The sequence below is a fragment of the Corvus brachyrhynchos genome, unplaced genomic scaffold, assembly GCF_000691975.1.
Source record: "Corvus brachyrhynchos isolate BGI_N302 unplaced genomic scaffold, ASM69197v1 scaffold14, whole genome shotgun sequence".
Classification (NCBI taxonomy): domain Eukaryota; kingdom Metazoa; phylum Chordata; class Aves; order Passeriformes; family Corvidae; genus Corvus; species Corvus brachyrhynchos.
In genome coordinates, this window is record NW_008239110.1 from 9,547,216 (window position 1) to 9,564,054 (window position 16,839).

Below are 16,839 nucleotides of genomic sequence, written 5' to 3' on the forward strand. Positions count from 1 at the left end.
ATATTTATTCAAAGAAAGGAAACAATGAATGAGCTAGCACAAAGACTTGAGAAACTAAATTACAGGAGGAAAAAGAGATCTGGAAAAACTCCAGAGAGAAGAGGATTGTCAAATATCAAATGACTGTAACCTACAAAAAATGATCTGCTGTAGACTTAACAAAGTTCACTAGCACTGTGTCAAGAAATAAAGATTTTGCAGAATGTGTATAAAATAAAATGCACAGGTTTATATGGAATTTGAAGACCTATGGAATGCTCATCATAGATATCAACCTATTATGAGTGGGACTATCAAGAAATCTTAGATAATACATAATAACTTTTTTGAAGTAAGATATTAAGGTGCAGGAAAGAGCAGGAAAGCTTGTTACATTTTCATAGAGAGAGTGCCTAACTTAAAAAAGCTATGAAATTTGCAGTTTCATGAGCACATTTGATCCATCTCAATAATTCCCTACTATTACAGAGGCAGACTAATTAATTTGATGCCGTTTTCTACCTCCTCTTTTTCCCTGGATCCAGTATTCATCTGGTAACTCAGCAAGTCAATTCAAATCATTAAGATGAAAGAATACTAAGCTGGAAAAATATGGTGGTTTACCTTATTTAATAAGTCGAATCCATTAATCAAGTAACAAACTAGAAACAGATGGCACAGACTATTCAGAGAAGGTAAAGAGAAATTCTAGATTTTGTTGTCAGGAGCCATGCTCTGAGAAAGACCAAGGTATAGAAAATTTCAGACAATAAAAGTATATTATTCTATGTAGACTTGAGAACTGGTCACAGATTAGAAGACAAATGCACAAAATAACATGGAATAAAATTAATACATTTAAAAGCAAATTATTGTGGGAACACAAAGAACTTAAATAACATGTGAGATAACCTAAAAAGAATTTAAATGAAATCTATGAGAAATCATACATAGGGCATAGCTGAAAGTCTCAGTGTCTTTAGGGTGGGGCTCTGAGTTAAAAAGACAGACACCAAATAGGAATCTCTAGAAAAATTATACCTGCAGTTTAGTCTTCTTGACTGATTCAAGAGACCATGAAGAAATCATGTGGAGCATAACCCAGCTGTTCTAACCAGGCGCTACAAGAAGATTTAAGTATACACTTGGCCAGAAAAGATAACAGCGAATTTTGAGAGACAGTTCACATCTAGGGTGCCCTGTACCAGGAAAGAGGAGAAACAGAAGATCAAAAATGAAAGACACATCTTTGCTAAAAGCAAAAAGCAGGAAGCTGTTACTGTTGGCCATTAAATTGCAAATATAACCAATTGAACTAAGCAGTGTTAACAAAATGGTTAACAAAGAGCTTAATTAGAGGCAAAAGTTTTGTGAGAGCAGCAGTGTCAAAGGAAATGCCACCAACTGAAATTTACCTGATTTTTTTAACATGATGAGTGCATGTTTTCAGTGAAATGGAACTAGAAATGATAGTGCTTGCAAACAGTCAAAGGACTGAGATATATTGATACAAAGTGGATGTGCAAGGTCAGAAAGACTGAATGCAAGGATAAATAAACTGTAGAGATAGCAACAGCAAACACAATAAATGTGGAGGCAGTCACAACTCAAGGGCATCAGGCTGTGGGGTATCATGTCTTGTAAAGAAAGCAAATGTCTCGCAGAGTCCATATGATCTTCTGCAAAAATAACAGAGATCAAAATTACAATCTGTCCAAGAACAGAGACTGCAGAATACAGCTCTGGTTGCGAGGCAGAGACAAACCACTATCTTACTTATCTCTTGCAAATGATCACAGGAGTCTGTAAGATTTGTTCAGTTTTGTTTTTATTTTTTCTTAGCGATACAACAAATGAAGGAAGAATGAACTTCAAAATAAACAGTAGAACTGATTACAGTGTAAATTCTGGAAGCACACAGGAATATATGGTGACACACAAATAAACAGCGACTTGCCTGGCTCAAAATCAAAACGAGTCTTCATTTACATAGTAAGCATAAAATGAACCCATGTGGTGAATTCATACAAGCACTCCTATACAAGAATAAATGCAATTGAAACATCTCAGAATAACGAAACAAGATTTTTCTTGCAAGCTTCTTTTGAAGAACAGTCTCCAAATATGGAAAATCAAAGGATAACCCAAACCTAAGAAAGTTCTTTAGGTCCTCAGAGGGAGCCTCCTTCAGAGGATGACCCAGAGAAGCTGATGGAGTTTGCTGTCCTGAAATACAAGATAGAAAACATATCTCATTCCTTCATTGTCTAGAGAAGTGAGCCTTTTCGAGAGATAATTGTCCTTGATGACTAACATTTAAGTCAGATTGTCTTCTTACTACAGCTTTTCATTACATGTCAACCAAAAATATGCGAATAAAGAAAACATGAGTTAATAGTCTTTTCTAGCAATTAAGATAGAATTCTCTTCTTGGAAATTTTAAAAACTTGAGAAGATATATTGACATGATATAAGGCCTCACCTCCCTGACATAACTTTGAAGTTAGTCCTGCTTCATGCGGGATATTAATCTACATGGCCCCCAGAGGTCCATTATGACCTAAATTATTTTGTGATCAAATGATTTTGTGAGCAATGGGAACTTTCAAAGAAGAGATTTTAAACTCATTGATCTTAAGAAAATTGAAGGTGAAAATAACACAGTTTGGAAAGAATAAAGAAAAAAGTTTGTTTCTATAATACATGTTTTATTCACCTTTCCAACTAAGGAAGCTAATACACCACATTTCAGTTAAAAAAAAAAAAAGGGAAAAAAGGGGAAAAAAAAGGAAAAAAAAAAGTGCCTCAAGTCAGAAAGACTGTAGAAGACAGTTTATGGCATCTGGGTCTTATCCATTAACTTTTCTCTTAGGAAAGACTCTTGGCCATCAAGTTGTAGAATATTTCGGTCTTTTCTCTTAATTTTCCACTTTCAATAAGTGCATTTTGGACAACAGAAACCCAGGTGTTGCATCAGAAAATAAACTAGCCAGGTATTACTTTATTACTTTTAGATTTGCTACTTTTTGTTTGGATTTTGAAGAATTTTACAAAGTGGAACAATGCTATCTCTGGACCAGGGTAATTACAAGATGAGTTTATCACAGTATCTAAGTTCTAGGGCCTATATTGTGTTATTTCAATGGGAAAGATAGGGGCTTAACAGCTCTCTGCCTTTTTTTCTTGATTTGAAATAGTGTTGAGAACAGAGATGTAATTCATGACTCATTCAGTACATAGAAGCACTCACTAAAGCATTTTAATTCTGAACTGAATCTAGTCATTAGGAATCTCATTGTATGTCCTGATTTCAAAACAGAATTTCCTGTTCTGCTAAGAAAACTTCATGAGGGATCAGTGTGAAGTGAGGTAATTCATGTCACTCTCCTCACAAAAGCAAAGAGAATTCCCTGTCAAAGATGTATTTGCACATCTCTCTGGTCAGGGTGTGCATCAGGGCAGTCAGTCACTGGAACAGGCTCCCCAGGGAGGTAGTCACAGCTGTAAGCCTGTCTGAGTTCAAGGAGTGTGTGGACAATGCTCTTGGTCATGTGGTTTAGTTGTAGGTAGTCCCATGAGGATCAGGAGTTGGACTCAGTGATCCATACTGAACCCTTCTAACTTGAGATATTCTTTGATTCATAGGATTCTATGATTGGTACATGTGAAAATGTCTTGGATGTTATTTTGAAGAAAATTTCTTTGATGACTTTATTTGAACATGATCACTTGTCCTCTTATTTTTGGGTGAACGAGGGCCACAGTTTGTCTCATTCCCTTTTTGATCTTACATTAATTGGTATGACTGACTGCTCTTTTCCAAGCAGTCTTATTTTCCCTTCATTCACTTGGAACCTAATTCAATTTTAGAAAACAGTAAAGCATTTACACATTTTTAACATGCATGCATTTTCTCAGTGTTGCTCCTCTCAGAGGAATAATTTCTGTCATTTCCTCAGATTAATTCCTTTCAATACCACAGGAATGCTGACTTTTTAAACTATAGCTTTATGTTGGTGCCTTTGATGCTATGTATATATGATATTTTTCATTCTCAGCATGATTCACAGAGATACTTCCAAGGATGTTTAGCCTCAGAAATGATAGTTGTCATTCTTGTGAAATTAACCACATGCAAAGTAAAAGACTATGCTTTTCATGGTCAATTTATCACTTTGGAATAGAAATGCACTGGGCCAAACCAATGCTAGAGTTAATTTAATCATATAATGATTTGGTTTGGAAGGGGCCTTAAAGTTCACCTAGCTCCTGTCCTGCAGGCAGGGACATCTACCACTAGAAAAATGTAATTAGATTTAATGGAGCTACTCCAGGACTGACTTCAGCTCACTCTGTAAAACTATGAAGGAAAAAAAAGCTTAGCGAAGCTTCATTGTCTGCTATGTGAAATAGAGTGATAATGGAACTTAACCAAAAAACCATATTGTTTGGTTAGGTAAAGACTGCAGTGTATCCAGATCATATTTTCCCATACACAACTGCAGTACAGAAGTGAATGCATACAAAAACCAAGACAACTAATCACATATGAAGCTCCTGCGCATATCGAACTCCTAAACATGGATCATATAGATAAATATCTTATTTAGATCATAGTGCTATCTTATAAGGAAACTAGATTGGTAATAATCAAACTAGTAAAATAAAAATCAATCCTTGATAAAGACAGATGGACTTTATGTCTGTCTCCAGCTGCCCTTGATGTTTGAATGAAACAATCATTGCAGAAGGTTGTTGGTGTGTGGAATAGAACTCGAGACTCCAGCTTTCCCCAGCCAAATAAATCAATGGGAATAAGATTCCAGTTTTCCACAGCCAAATACATCATTTGGAATAAAAATAGTCTTTTTCTCCTTCTGCCTTCTCTCTTCTTCATTGAGTGAAGCAATAAAGCATTTCTATCTTTCTGATTACAAGGAAATGCCTATGCAGGAAGGTGAAATCAGCTTGAATATTTTCAACACTGAGCCCTTTAAATGCACTGAGGTCTCCTAGCCTAGAAGTCTCAAGATGACTGGCAGGAAGATTATGGAAGGCAGAGAAAAACAGCAGTACCAAACTGAAGAAGGTATCCTGTAATTTGAATTTGTGTCAATACTATTCTGACCATCAAACAGAGAAGGAAGTTTACCTGTTTCCCACTTCCTTATTGTACTACTGAATTAAGAAATACTACTGAATTAAGAAAAGGAGTACATATGTGAAAACATCATTTGAAGCTCGTGATCATCTCTGCCCTTTTTGAGGATGGTTTCTGTGAATGTTTGCCAGTAAAAGCTCCAAGGCAAAACTCAGCAGGAGACTGTGGTAAGATGCAAAGAGAAGACTGGTGTCACAAATCAGGCACCCTGGGAGAGAGGCAGTTCTGAGCAAGTGCAGCAAATCCACTTGCAGAAAAAAAGTTATAAAGATGCTTAGACTTTGAGGCATTCTCATTCACAATTGGATTCAACCTTTAATATTTAATCCCACCTCCCTGTCATTGAAGAACCTCAGTGGATATTTCATAGGAGAAATGAAAGGAGATGAGGATGCTTGGAAGCCTCTGATTCTTAGGGTTATAGAACCGACTTTGTCTAGACTGTGTCCCCACTGCAGTGAAATTCTGTACCAACAGATGTACGTTAAGCAATCTAAGTATGCTTAGTGAAACTATCAGTCACTAAGCAATACTCTCTGAGGAACTTGAAGATCAGTGTGAGCTACAACCCCAGCATCAGATTCTCAGGTGGATTTTCTACTCTATCAGACTGTTCTGTGATATTCAGGTTATGTCATTAGTAACAATTAATTATCATTAGCCACCTTTAATCTCTAATGGTGACATCAGCATACCTTTGAACTATCAGCCCACTACAAATAGCTGCATAAAATTCTGTAATATTCTGTTAATTATTCCTGTAAACATAATTTCAGTTAATTTATATATTTCTAAAAATAGAACAAGAATGCTACTTCCATTTGAATGAATTGTCCCAAAATACTTGAGCCTTGCTTACATGACAGTTTAGTGAAAGAACCATTCTCAAAGTGTGAAGGAGGAAATGACCTGGCAGCAATGCAGGCAAAAGTGACAAATGGCAAAGGCAGAGACAGCAGCAGTATCTCTGGTGTGAGACCTTCCACCTGTGCATCATGAGCAGGGGCTTTGCTGCCAGCTCCTGCCTCTGACATGCCTCCCTCTCTCATCTGCTGCAAGCTATCTCCATGCTGTGTGCAGCCCCTGTTGCAGCCAGGGTGAGGAAAAAGGCAAAACCCAAAAGGAAGAAAAAAGGGCTCTTTTGTGACTTTTTCAGCTTTGTGGGAGATTGAGACTGAGCTTTGTCACAGACTAGTAGTGTGTGACAGCAGAGCGGGGAGAGGAGCTCTCTCTAGGCAACAGAGCACAAAGGGAGAGAAAGAGTGGCTGCAATCAAATGCAGAAGGGGATGAAATATCTGCCTTGACTGTATTGTAAAAATAACAGGGAAATATGCTTCTTAATCAGGATGACCATCTGTCTGTGATGGGTGACAAGCCTGTTTTAATGTTTCCTGTAAAAAAGGCTTTGCAGGATTTTGAAGTTAACTTGACCCCCTACCTGGATTCTTCGTCTGACACTGCAAAGCCTCGTCAAATGCGGAAGGGGTTGAAATATCTGCCTTGACTGTATTGTAAAAATAACAGGGAAATATGCTTCTTAATCAGGATGACCATCTGTCTGTGATGGGTGACAAGCCTGTTTTAATGTTTCCTGTAAAAAAGACTTTGCAGGATTTTGAAGTTAACTTGACCCCCTACCTGGATTCTTCGTCTGACACTGCAAAGCCTCCCAGCACATTTTGCCTAAACTGTCTGTACATATCACCCATTGCAGAAGTTTCTTAGGTGGAAACCCTGCCACTGTTTACAGTTCACAGAAACAGTGTCTGATAGTTTGGGACAGGAAGTGAAAAATGCCACTAAGCCGAATGAAACTAGAAGAGAGTTTATGTGGGAAGAAACTCATGAGTCAGACAGATATTTTGGAAGAGTTACTCATCTAAGAACTGTTAGATCAGTCCCTTAAGAAAGCAAGCTTAATACTGCTATGTTTTGACTTAATAAATGTTGACAACAGTGGGTAAACCTGCCATCCTGTTTAGGAATAAATGTGAGAATCTACTGAAATTCATTTGGGGAAAAAGATGGCTAAAATACCCACATACATTCCCCAAGAAACAGGAATGGGCCACTGCCCAAAAGGAAGACAACATGAGAGCAGATCTTTTGCTGTAACTACTTTTATGTATGTTCAACTGTCTGTGAAATAAAGGAGAAAGGAGTATAAATGCCAGCCCAGAAGATGGAGTGGAACTGGGCTGTGGGAATGTCCTGAAGGCACCACCTGAATGTGGTCTTACAGGACTGTGGGAGTGTGTGCCAATAAGCAGCATGCTGTGATGCCCTGCAGCTGCAGAAGCAGAGACATGTGCTTTCAATGCAAATATAGCTCTACCAGTGGGGTCTAGTTCCACCATCAATTTTACCTTTTGAGGGAAAAAACCTGAAAAAGTGCAACATGTGTTTAACTACTAGAGTTAAAACAGGATGATTCTGCTCTGATTAAAAAAGTGCCCTGAGGTATTTTCCTTATTGCTAGCATTCAGTGTTTCTATCACATTTACATAATAGTGTTTACATTACATTTGATCCAAAAGATGACAACATGCAGCTGGTATTGCATCATGTTAAGATGTTACATTATGTATGTGACATTGTACCAGAACAGGGATTTTTAAAGAGGCTTGAGCATACTCTCATTAAATCCGCAAATGAAACTCACTTGACTTCCAGTTCAGTTCTAAATCCAAAATCGCACTGAAGCTCCTCAGCAAAAACATGAACAGTAATGATTAATGAATTCTATGCAAATTAAATTAAACAAAAATGTCATTTGGCCTGGAGATTCTGACCTCACTTTTATCCGCAACCGAAAGTACAATTAAGAAAGGGTAAGAACTCACACAATTACATTCAAACAAAATTTGTCTGAAAATATGGGTTGACAAAATCTAACATTCTTCACAAAAATATCTGTCTGTGTTCAGACTTCATTATTTTCTTCCAGATACCCAGTAGTGACACATGACAATCCTTAGGGCATCTCTTTAGCTCACTGCTCCCTATTAAAATGCTCTAGTGAAATGGAAGTGGCTGTTAACTATCTTAACACATCTTCAATTTGAAAATCCTGCAGTGATTAACATATTAACAAACACCGCAACTCTGATAAGAAAGTTTTGCTTTCATGTTGTCCTTAAACTTCAGAACAATCAAGTTATTTTACTCATGGCAGGTATCCTAAATCCTGTGCTAAGAAGTTATTATACACAGTGTTACAATACCAATGCTATAATCCATCATGGTCATGCTAGTGGAACCCACTAAGGAATCCCAGCACAGCTGATGCTGTTATTCTCTTGAGGCTATTTGTATGGTGAGACATGTCTGTTGAAGCAAGTCCTCATTTTGCGTTCTTCCAAAACCTTTTTTTGGTGTCCTACTGGTATCAAACAGTGCAGTTTCATGATAACGCTATCACAGAACACAAAATCCAAAGTTGAGTCAAGTCTCACAGCATGCTAAAAAGCCAAGGGCTGTGAATATCTGGGCTGCTTTTCAGGAAGATCAGTCTGTGTGCATTTTGCTATCTATTTTGCACTCCTACACCTTCTTCTCCATTCCAGAACCAGCTTTCTGTGGTTAGTACTTCTGTACTATGCTACTGTGGTTTTACATCAGTATTTAGAGAAGCCTTGATAATTTGAAATAAGACAGATATGTTAGTATTGAAATTCAATTATGTTAAGAAGATGAAGAAGATGAGGAAGAGTATAAAACAGTAAAAGAAAACCAGAAAATCAGCTTTATAGGTGGTTTTATAACTAATGCCAGACAACTGTGTCCTGTGATTGTACCAGCCCAAATGGTTGCTGGTTAAGAGAGGCTATTTGGAGGTAAGACAGGTAAAAACCCCAAACTCACTGTACCCTTACACAACAGCCCTCAGACACAAAAAGCTGAGACCCTTGAGACTCTCAGCAGCTTCTCTAAGGGGAAAAAAAATCTGACAAGGAGGGTTAATAATGCTGTACTGTCTTGCTGGTATTTGTGTACAGAAAAATTGTAATCAGGAGTAGGACCAAGGCCACATTACATAGACAGAGAAATAGCATGAGAAACTTTTTTATTAGTGCCTCTGGCACTACTTCAAAGCAATAATCCAAAACTCTATTAGCCTCAAGAAATTCTCAGTTGCTTTAGTACTAGTGTTTATGAAGACCATGTCATATTAAATGATATTGTGGAGTAACACCATGCCATTGAGCTCAACAATTATTGTCAATGGAAGCTGCATCCAGAATAAGAACACTCCTGTGAGAGCTAATGGGATCCCAGGAGCAGAAAGGCAACATGAAGCTCTTTAAATACTCAAAGAACTTTTGTGTAGCCCATGTAATTACCTTCAGAGAGCTGGAAAAAAAGACATGAACAGGTAATAATCACTTTCAGTGAGAAAGCTCTTAAAAATCTTGCAAGATGCTTGAATGCCAAGATATTCCCTGAAAAATTTTAGGAATGGTGAAGGACAAGTGAATAAATATTGTGTCAAGTGTTAGTCATGTAATACTCTGGAGCAACGTGTCTTCAGCAGTACACTGTTGTCACTCTGGGGCTTCACGGGTAACCATTCCAGTATAACTATAATTGCAGAGTCTATTCATCACCCAGGAAGCCTTGGCCTAAACTGAAGATTGATCTGGTATTTTTCTCTTCACGTCTATCATAAAAATTGTCAGCTAGCATTGTCCTAAGATGAAAAAAGATTATTTCAGAGGAAAGTGTCTGTGGAGTTATTCCTCCTGCAGCATAACACAAAAATGACTTATAACCATTTAAACTCAATCTAAGGAGTCTTGAAAAATAGGAATTCTTTGGGCCAACTCATTTCTGTTATGTTGATATCAGTTAAATGTTGAGTCTACATGGCAATAGTTCTTTACTGTAAATTTACATTGTGCAATTCAGCATATTACACAAACTACATTACAATACAAACTCTGAGGCAGCAGTATTGCTACCTATAAACAGCTGTAAGTCACTGTGAACGGCTAAGAAAAACTTTTGTGAATGGCTCTGCATGATAAGTGCAGATAGAGTAAAAGGCATCACTTTTCAACAGCTGGCTCAAAAAACATAGCTGCCAATATCACCTTGAAAGCTCACTGTGTCTGTGTCTTTAAAAAAAATAAAATGTTTGTGTCACACATTTTCTAACAAGGATTGTATTATATCTGTCCAGAACTAGAGTCTATAGGACCATCATGACCCCCCCAAAAATATACTTTATAGTAAAAGTTGTCATGTAACCTGATCCCAGTGTTCCACACTACCCTCCAGAGGCTCTGTCCCCTGAATCCAGCTGAAGGCCGTGAGGATCCAGTTGCACAGGGCTTGCTCACGGATCATTCAGTCTCTCAGTGCATCTGTAATCCACATTTCACACCTCAGAATACAGAACACGAGTCATGCAAAATCAAGTGTGGAAATGTAACAAACTGCTGCTGAAAATGAGTCTGCAATAGCACTTTCACATTTCTCCATGTCAGCATGCAGCTAGTTTTTCTTCTCTGTGATTAAGGACATGTTATGCCAGGAGCACACCACATTGTTAAAATGACCATTAATTTAATCTATGGCTATTATGTGGCCTTCTCAAACCATTTGACTTACATTAGCTGATTGGTTTGTTTCTGATCCATGTGTTTCTATTCTACTTAATTTAAATAAACCTGCATTTTGGGAAGATAGCCTGAAAATGAGTAATACATATCCTGAAAATGAGTAGTATCGGATGGGAATGATAAAAATAATAATAAAAAAAAAAAGTAGACACATCTGTAGACAAGTAACATTACTGTCACAAACAGATATTCTTATTAAATTTATATTTAAGGAAAAGAATTTTTCTTATTGTTGAGAATTTCATCATTGACACCTACAAAACCACAAATCCTCTTCCTAATATTGTGTTTGCTTCTGCCATGGTATTCACCAAAACCAGACAACAAAACAAACAAAGCACTGTACTTACTACATATCATTAACTGCTAATTTTGGGTCAATTTATATGAATACAAAGTGACAAATTATACTGATGCAGCCACAAATTACTGATTAGCAGCAAATTACACTGACACAGTATAATCTTCAGCCACACCTGGGTTTGAATATTGTGAACTCACATATTTGAACCATGATGAATTAAGATGGAAGAAAATCATACTGTGTGAAGGTGTGACCCACCCAAGCAAATGAAGGGAGCAGATAAGAATATTCCAAAGCAAATCTGAAGTTACAACATGGACCCCTCTTTGCTCATACAAAATCTACACCAGCCTTATTATTATTTATTTTATTATAAAGGTGTGTATGCCATTTGGAAAACACTGGCTCACAGTGAGGGAGGAGTGAACCCCAAAAAATATACACAGACTGCATAGTCCTCCTGCTTCATAGAGAAGGACATGGATAGTTCTGAACATTATAATGTGGCCCCAAGTTAAATAAAAACCAGTGGGAATCCTCCTTGTCCTTTTGTTCTTGAGACAAAACAAGAGCTGTTTCTTAATGTTAGACTCAAACAAAATTCCCAGGCTTTCAATGGGAGTTTTGTCTGACTGGAGTGCACAGCATTGTTCCAAGAAGGACGGGGAGCACAAAGGTGAAGACTATGAAGTGATATCACCCTTCTGCAGAATGGTGGATTCTGCGGAAGACAGAAGGGTTTATATTCAGATCTTACGGTAACCATGTTTTTCCACCAGCAGGATTTGTGTTCTGGAGAGGCTGCTCCCATCCTCTATCTGCAGAAAAATTAGTAATAGATTTGAGAACATAAATTACACTGAGCCCAGTCAAGCCAACCTTTCTATTGCTGCTGGTGTAATAGGCCATCTCAGTCTGCCAGCTGGTGGGATTTTGATGTGTTCTATGCCTTAGCTTCCCAGTCTGGATAGCCTGTCAGCTTTTTTACATGCATGTCTCTCTGCATCCCCACCTTCCCTTTGCCTCAGGGTATTTCTGTTTACATTTAAGAAGAGCAGAAAGGAATGGAAAACGTCTTTTATGCAGCCCTTGATTGTGTTTTATGTTTTGTAATTATTATAAAAATACCTCAAAGCTCTGCTTTTAATTTATTATTGCTCATTTGATAAGATAAAGCACCGCATGCTATGAGCTCTTGAATTTTTGTCATCTGAGATTGAAAATACAATGCTAAATACATTAAATATTCACAAAGGGAGTCAAATAGGGTCATGGAAAGTGCCATACATTAATCATAAATTTGTGGTGTTCCCTTGTTAAATGATACAGTTCAGCTCTGCATTTTCTGACAAATGAGGTCAAGATGTTGTTTGCTGTTAGAAACTAATTAGAGGAAATTCTTCACGCTTTTTTTAATGAAGAAAAGCAAACTTTTGGAAATGATAATGTGAAGCAAATTCAGACTATGGTGAGCAAAACCAATTTTTTTTTTTTCCCCAGAAGAATGTTTCTAAAGAAAAGGCATGATTAGTTACAAAGTTCACTTGGCACACATTCTCATCATCTCATCACCAGTCAATAAGGTTACATCATGGGCAAAAATCAATGTCTTATGGTAGTGAGAGATAAGAAGAAAACAATGAGAAAGTGATTACTGTTGTCAAATTCTGCTGCTATCTGAGATATTTTACTTTAGTATTAGGTATTAATGGGTTCAAACGAAAGAAAGACCTTTCAACACTTAGCCATAGTGGACTTTTATGAAAATCAAGTGGATTTGGTATGTCAGCCTGAGCAGAAAAAGATTTTATGTACCTGAGTTTAACACTCCTGTGACCAAAGAAGTTAATATAAAGAGATGTGTCTGCATTTTAAAAGTCCCTAATAAAACAAGGCAAGATCCATAACAGAGGCAGGAATTTTTCTAGTTTTATGGTGGCCACGTCTATGTGGAGTTGGGCAGCTGAGGAGCATCAGCAGCTGGCACACCCCTTCTGAAGTACAGTCTAGGCCCAGAAGCTGGAGACTGCCTCTCCCTATCACCTGGGAGAAGGTGACAGATTGCAAATGGGTTGGGGGAAGCACCTATGACCCACACTTGTTGCTACACCTCAGCCCACTGAGGCAGCCAACCCTTCTGGAAAGTATTTTGACCGACTAACACTTGCAGCTGAATTTCACAAGACTCCCATTACAAAAATACTTCTTTTCACACATGGGGCTTTTTTGTGTAAATTTCTTTTATGGACAATCAAAAGGCACATCTCACTATCAAAACAACAATCATAGTCCAAAATGGAAGTAGAGGAGTGTTTTCACAGAAGCATTGCTTCAGTTTTGGTTTGTTTTTTTAAATGAAAATAATTGCAAATATTAACACTTTCTTGCAGGAGTGAATCTCTTTCTATTTCCTTAAAAAGTATTCAATATGGATGCTTAGAGCAGTCATAAAAATGACCTAAATTTTCATATCCTTTGAAAAAGTTTTGAACATTTTTTAAGAGAGTAGGATGGTCTTTAGTTATATTTACCATGAAAATAGAGGGTTGTTCAGGCAGACTGTGTATGACATGTATGCTCATGCTTCTTATCAGCCAGGGCATCTACAATTAAACAAACTCTACAAGACAGTGGCCACAAAAAGAAAATTTGTCTGCTTGCTTTCAGTCTTTGCTGAAAGTCACAGTAGTTCTGGCTCTGTGTCTGAGGATACATTTGACAGTACATGACTGAGGAAACAAAAACCCTGGGCTGCATCTCTACTAGCTAACCAAGCATCGCCAGGACACAGGCCAACCACTACTACAGGAGCTTTTAAATCACTAGTATAATGCCTGACCACAGTTTTGATCAGAGTCAACTGCAAAACTCTCAGGTCACTCTTTGTAGAGAAGCAGGAGGTAACACAGGCCAGGACATTCCCAACAGGCAGTTGGAATTCAATCACCCTGTTTTGGGGATTGGGGAGTGACTATCTATGGTGATTTGAAATGTGTCAAGCCAATTGACTTTGAAATCGATCAGAGCCTAACTGGTTTGTTGACTAGCATAGAGGTGGCTAAACACTCTTTTTTACAGGAAAAGAAACCTACAGAAATACCATATTTTTCATTTTAGTTTATTTCATCAGAGAAGTTCCTGGTGTGTTTTCAACAATAAAATAGTAGAAAAAGCTGGCAGACAGTTTCCCATCAGTAAGAGAACAGAAGCCTGTCAATAGTAGAAGAGATACCTAAAATTCTTAGCAAACGCGACTCAAATGTAGCTCTCTTTAACTTTGTATTACAGATAGGCAGTATCATGTAGCCAAAGTCTGTTACTTTTCTTTTTAAATACATCTCCTCTTGGCTAAGTGTATTTTTCTCCTAAAGCCTGTCTATATGTATGCAATAGTTAATTAAAGCTTTGTCCAGTGAAAAATCTTCCCATGTCCTCAGATACTTATTTCTACTAGTTTGAATGGAAACAAACTGTTCATTGTAGGGTGGACAGAGAATTCTTAGAACCAGCTCCAGTTGATCTAATAGCCCGAGCATGAAAGCGTTAGTGAGAGGACCGAATACTAAATAGTAAGGGTGACAAAGACCATCGGCTTTCAGACCTAACTATCCAGAAGAACGCACAGAATGCAAGAGGTGGAAAATTCAAAAAAGAGAAATTCACAGGACATTTTTGTGAAAGTGCCAAGAAGCATTTTGACCTTTCCCTGCATTGTTTCCCTGGTAAAATAAGTAGCACTGGACAAAATCTCTGCTGCTGTCATACACTACAAATGGTAATTCTGCAGTTTCCAGTGAAACCCTCTGTGCTTTTTTACAGTGTAGGTTTCAATATTTCATCTGCACAGAATAAGGTCAACTCTATTCTACTTGTGAGAAAAGCCACTGAACAAAAACAAAAAGCAGATTATTAAAAGCATACATTAATCCATTTCTAAGAATATACCTAATACTTCAGCTTTGTCAGAGAAGGTGAGTAGATCTCTCTAAAACCCTGGCACAGCTTTGAAACAGCAGTGGTTAAAATGGTATGGGCTGTGCATCACACAGTCTGTGGTAGGACAAGCAGAGCGTTACCCATGGGTAATTCTGCTTCATGAATCAGGAAGTCAGTTCATTCTGTTCCATCAAGCTTAGTATGGCCATTACATAAAAGACAAAAAAACAGGTCCAGGGTCTCCTTTTTCCTTCTTTTCTTTCCATTTTCATCAGGGCTTGAGGCTTCTTCCAGGAAAATAAAGGTTAGAGCAGCCAACTCAGCCAAAGCATCATCCACAGAGATCCCTGTGCCAGCTAGGGCACCCCTGAAAACAATGATGACACTATGGCTCCAGACAGAAGCTGGAATTAACCATCTCTTTGTTATGGGGATGTGAGATTCTGTGCAGGGTATGACTTTTTGCCAGACTGATGAGGCTGGCAAATATTCCCTCAGAAAAAGAAAGCAGTGTTTTGTGTTGAAAGAAGATCTTCCCTCTTCCCAGTTGCATGGGCTGGTGATATAGCCAAGACTTTTATGCACTCTTCCTTGTGGCTAATCCAGTTGTACTGCCAAGAGTGGGCTCCATTTTGCAACCAGAGTTTCCAGAACTGGCAAAACAAACATAAGACTATGAAGCAAAAAAGGCAGAATTCTGTCCTGGAGAAGAGTGGAAACAGGTTTCCGTCATATACAGTGCCTTTAATTTTTTTAAAAAGGCCTCTTCAATCTCTCTTGAGTTTGAACTTGGACACGTGCATACTAGGTAGAGTGAAAAATACTGAAGGAGGATGGTTTTGAAGTCATTGTTTCAAAGATAACGACACATGCTGTATTTTTCCCCATTATGTACTGTTTTCCAGCCTTCCTCCAAATTGAAAGGGATTTCACAAGGGCTGCCTGGACACTGGCCTATGATAGAACATTTCAGGACATATGTCCTGGGAGAAAGGAAGTGTCCTTTGATGTTTGTTCAAAGCAGCAGGTTTATGGTTAAGCAGCAGTTTGAACAGGCTTTAAAAACATAGACAAACAGAAATTTTAATCTTAGGAAGAAGCAGTCTTTTTCACTTGTGACAAAAACAGATGTCTTGGAGTTTTTCATAAGAGGTGTAATATCAGCCATGGTGTCCTGGCCAGGTTCCAAATAAGGTAATTATAAAATACCTAATTAGATGTTCACTTAGCTTCCAAAGAATTATGGCTATGATTGCTAAATTTAAATTGGTTAGTAGTGTTTTTAAATCATTTCATGAAGCTGCTGCAGTCTATTTTAGGAATTAACAATGGCTGATACACAATTCAGTTTTGTATGATATTTAAAAACCATTTTCTGATTTCTTCCAAAAGACACTATAAAAAGCCATATTTTTTTTTCCTCAATGAATTAACAGTGGGAAAATAAATTATAGTACGGAAAACAGAGAGAATAATCATTTAATTTCCTCAGATGTCCTCTGGTCAGGCAATATTACAAAAATATCTGAAAATTGCAGAGCAAGATAGATATTAAGAACCTTGATTTTTTTTTCTGTTACACTTTATGCATGGACTTAACTCTGTAGACTTTATGTTAACAGAATTGAGTTCAAAAGCATCCTTAAAATAAGCACTATACAATAAACTGTACATAGGATATATTTTGAATTCTTCAGCACCAAATCTAGTCTTTCCTTTCCAAGCTTATTTCTGTCATCAAACGTTGGGACAGTAAAGGCATTCTTGGTGGTTTCAATCCATCTCAGACTGAGGGGCACCAAAGAGAGTAGCTCAGAATCAGAGATCTTACTT

The 16,839-nt window shown here is 37.7% G+C and overlaps 1 long non-coding RNA gene across 1 annotated transcript in view; it reads right to left on the bottom strand.

The window, feature by feature from the left end:
- Positions 1 to 1,655: 1,655 nt before the first annotated feature.
- The window catches only part of LOC108448046, a 53,273-nt gene continuing 38,089 nt past the window's right edge, over positions 1,656 to 16,839 (bottom strand). Inside the window, exon 3 of the long non-coding RNA XR_001863832.1 lies at positions 1,656 to 2,205. This is a non-coding gene — a long non-coding RNA (uncharacterized LOC108448046). The remainder of the gene's footprint in view (positions 2,206 to 16,839) is intronic.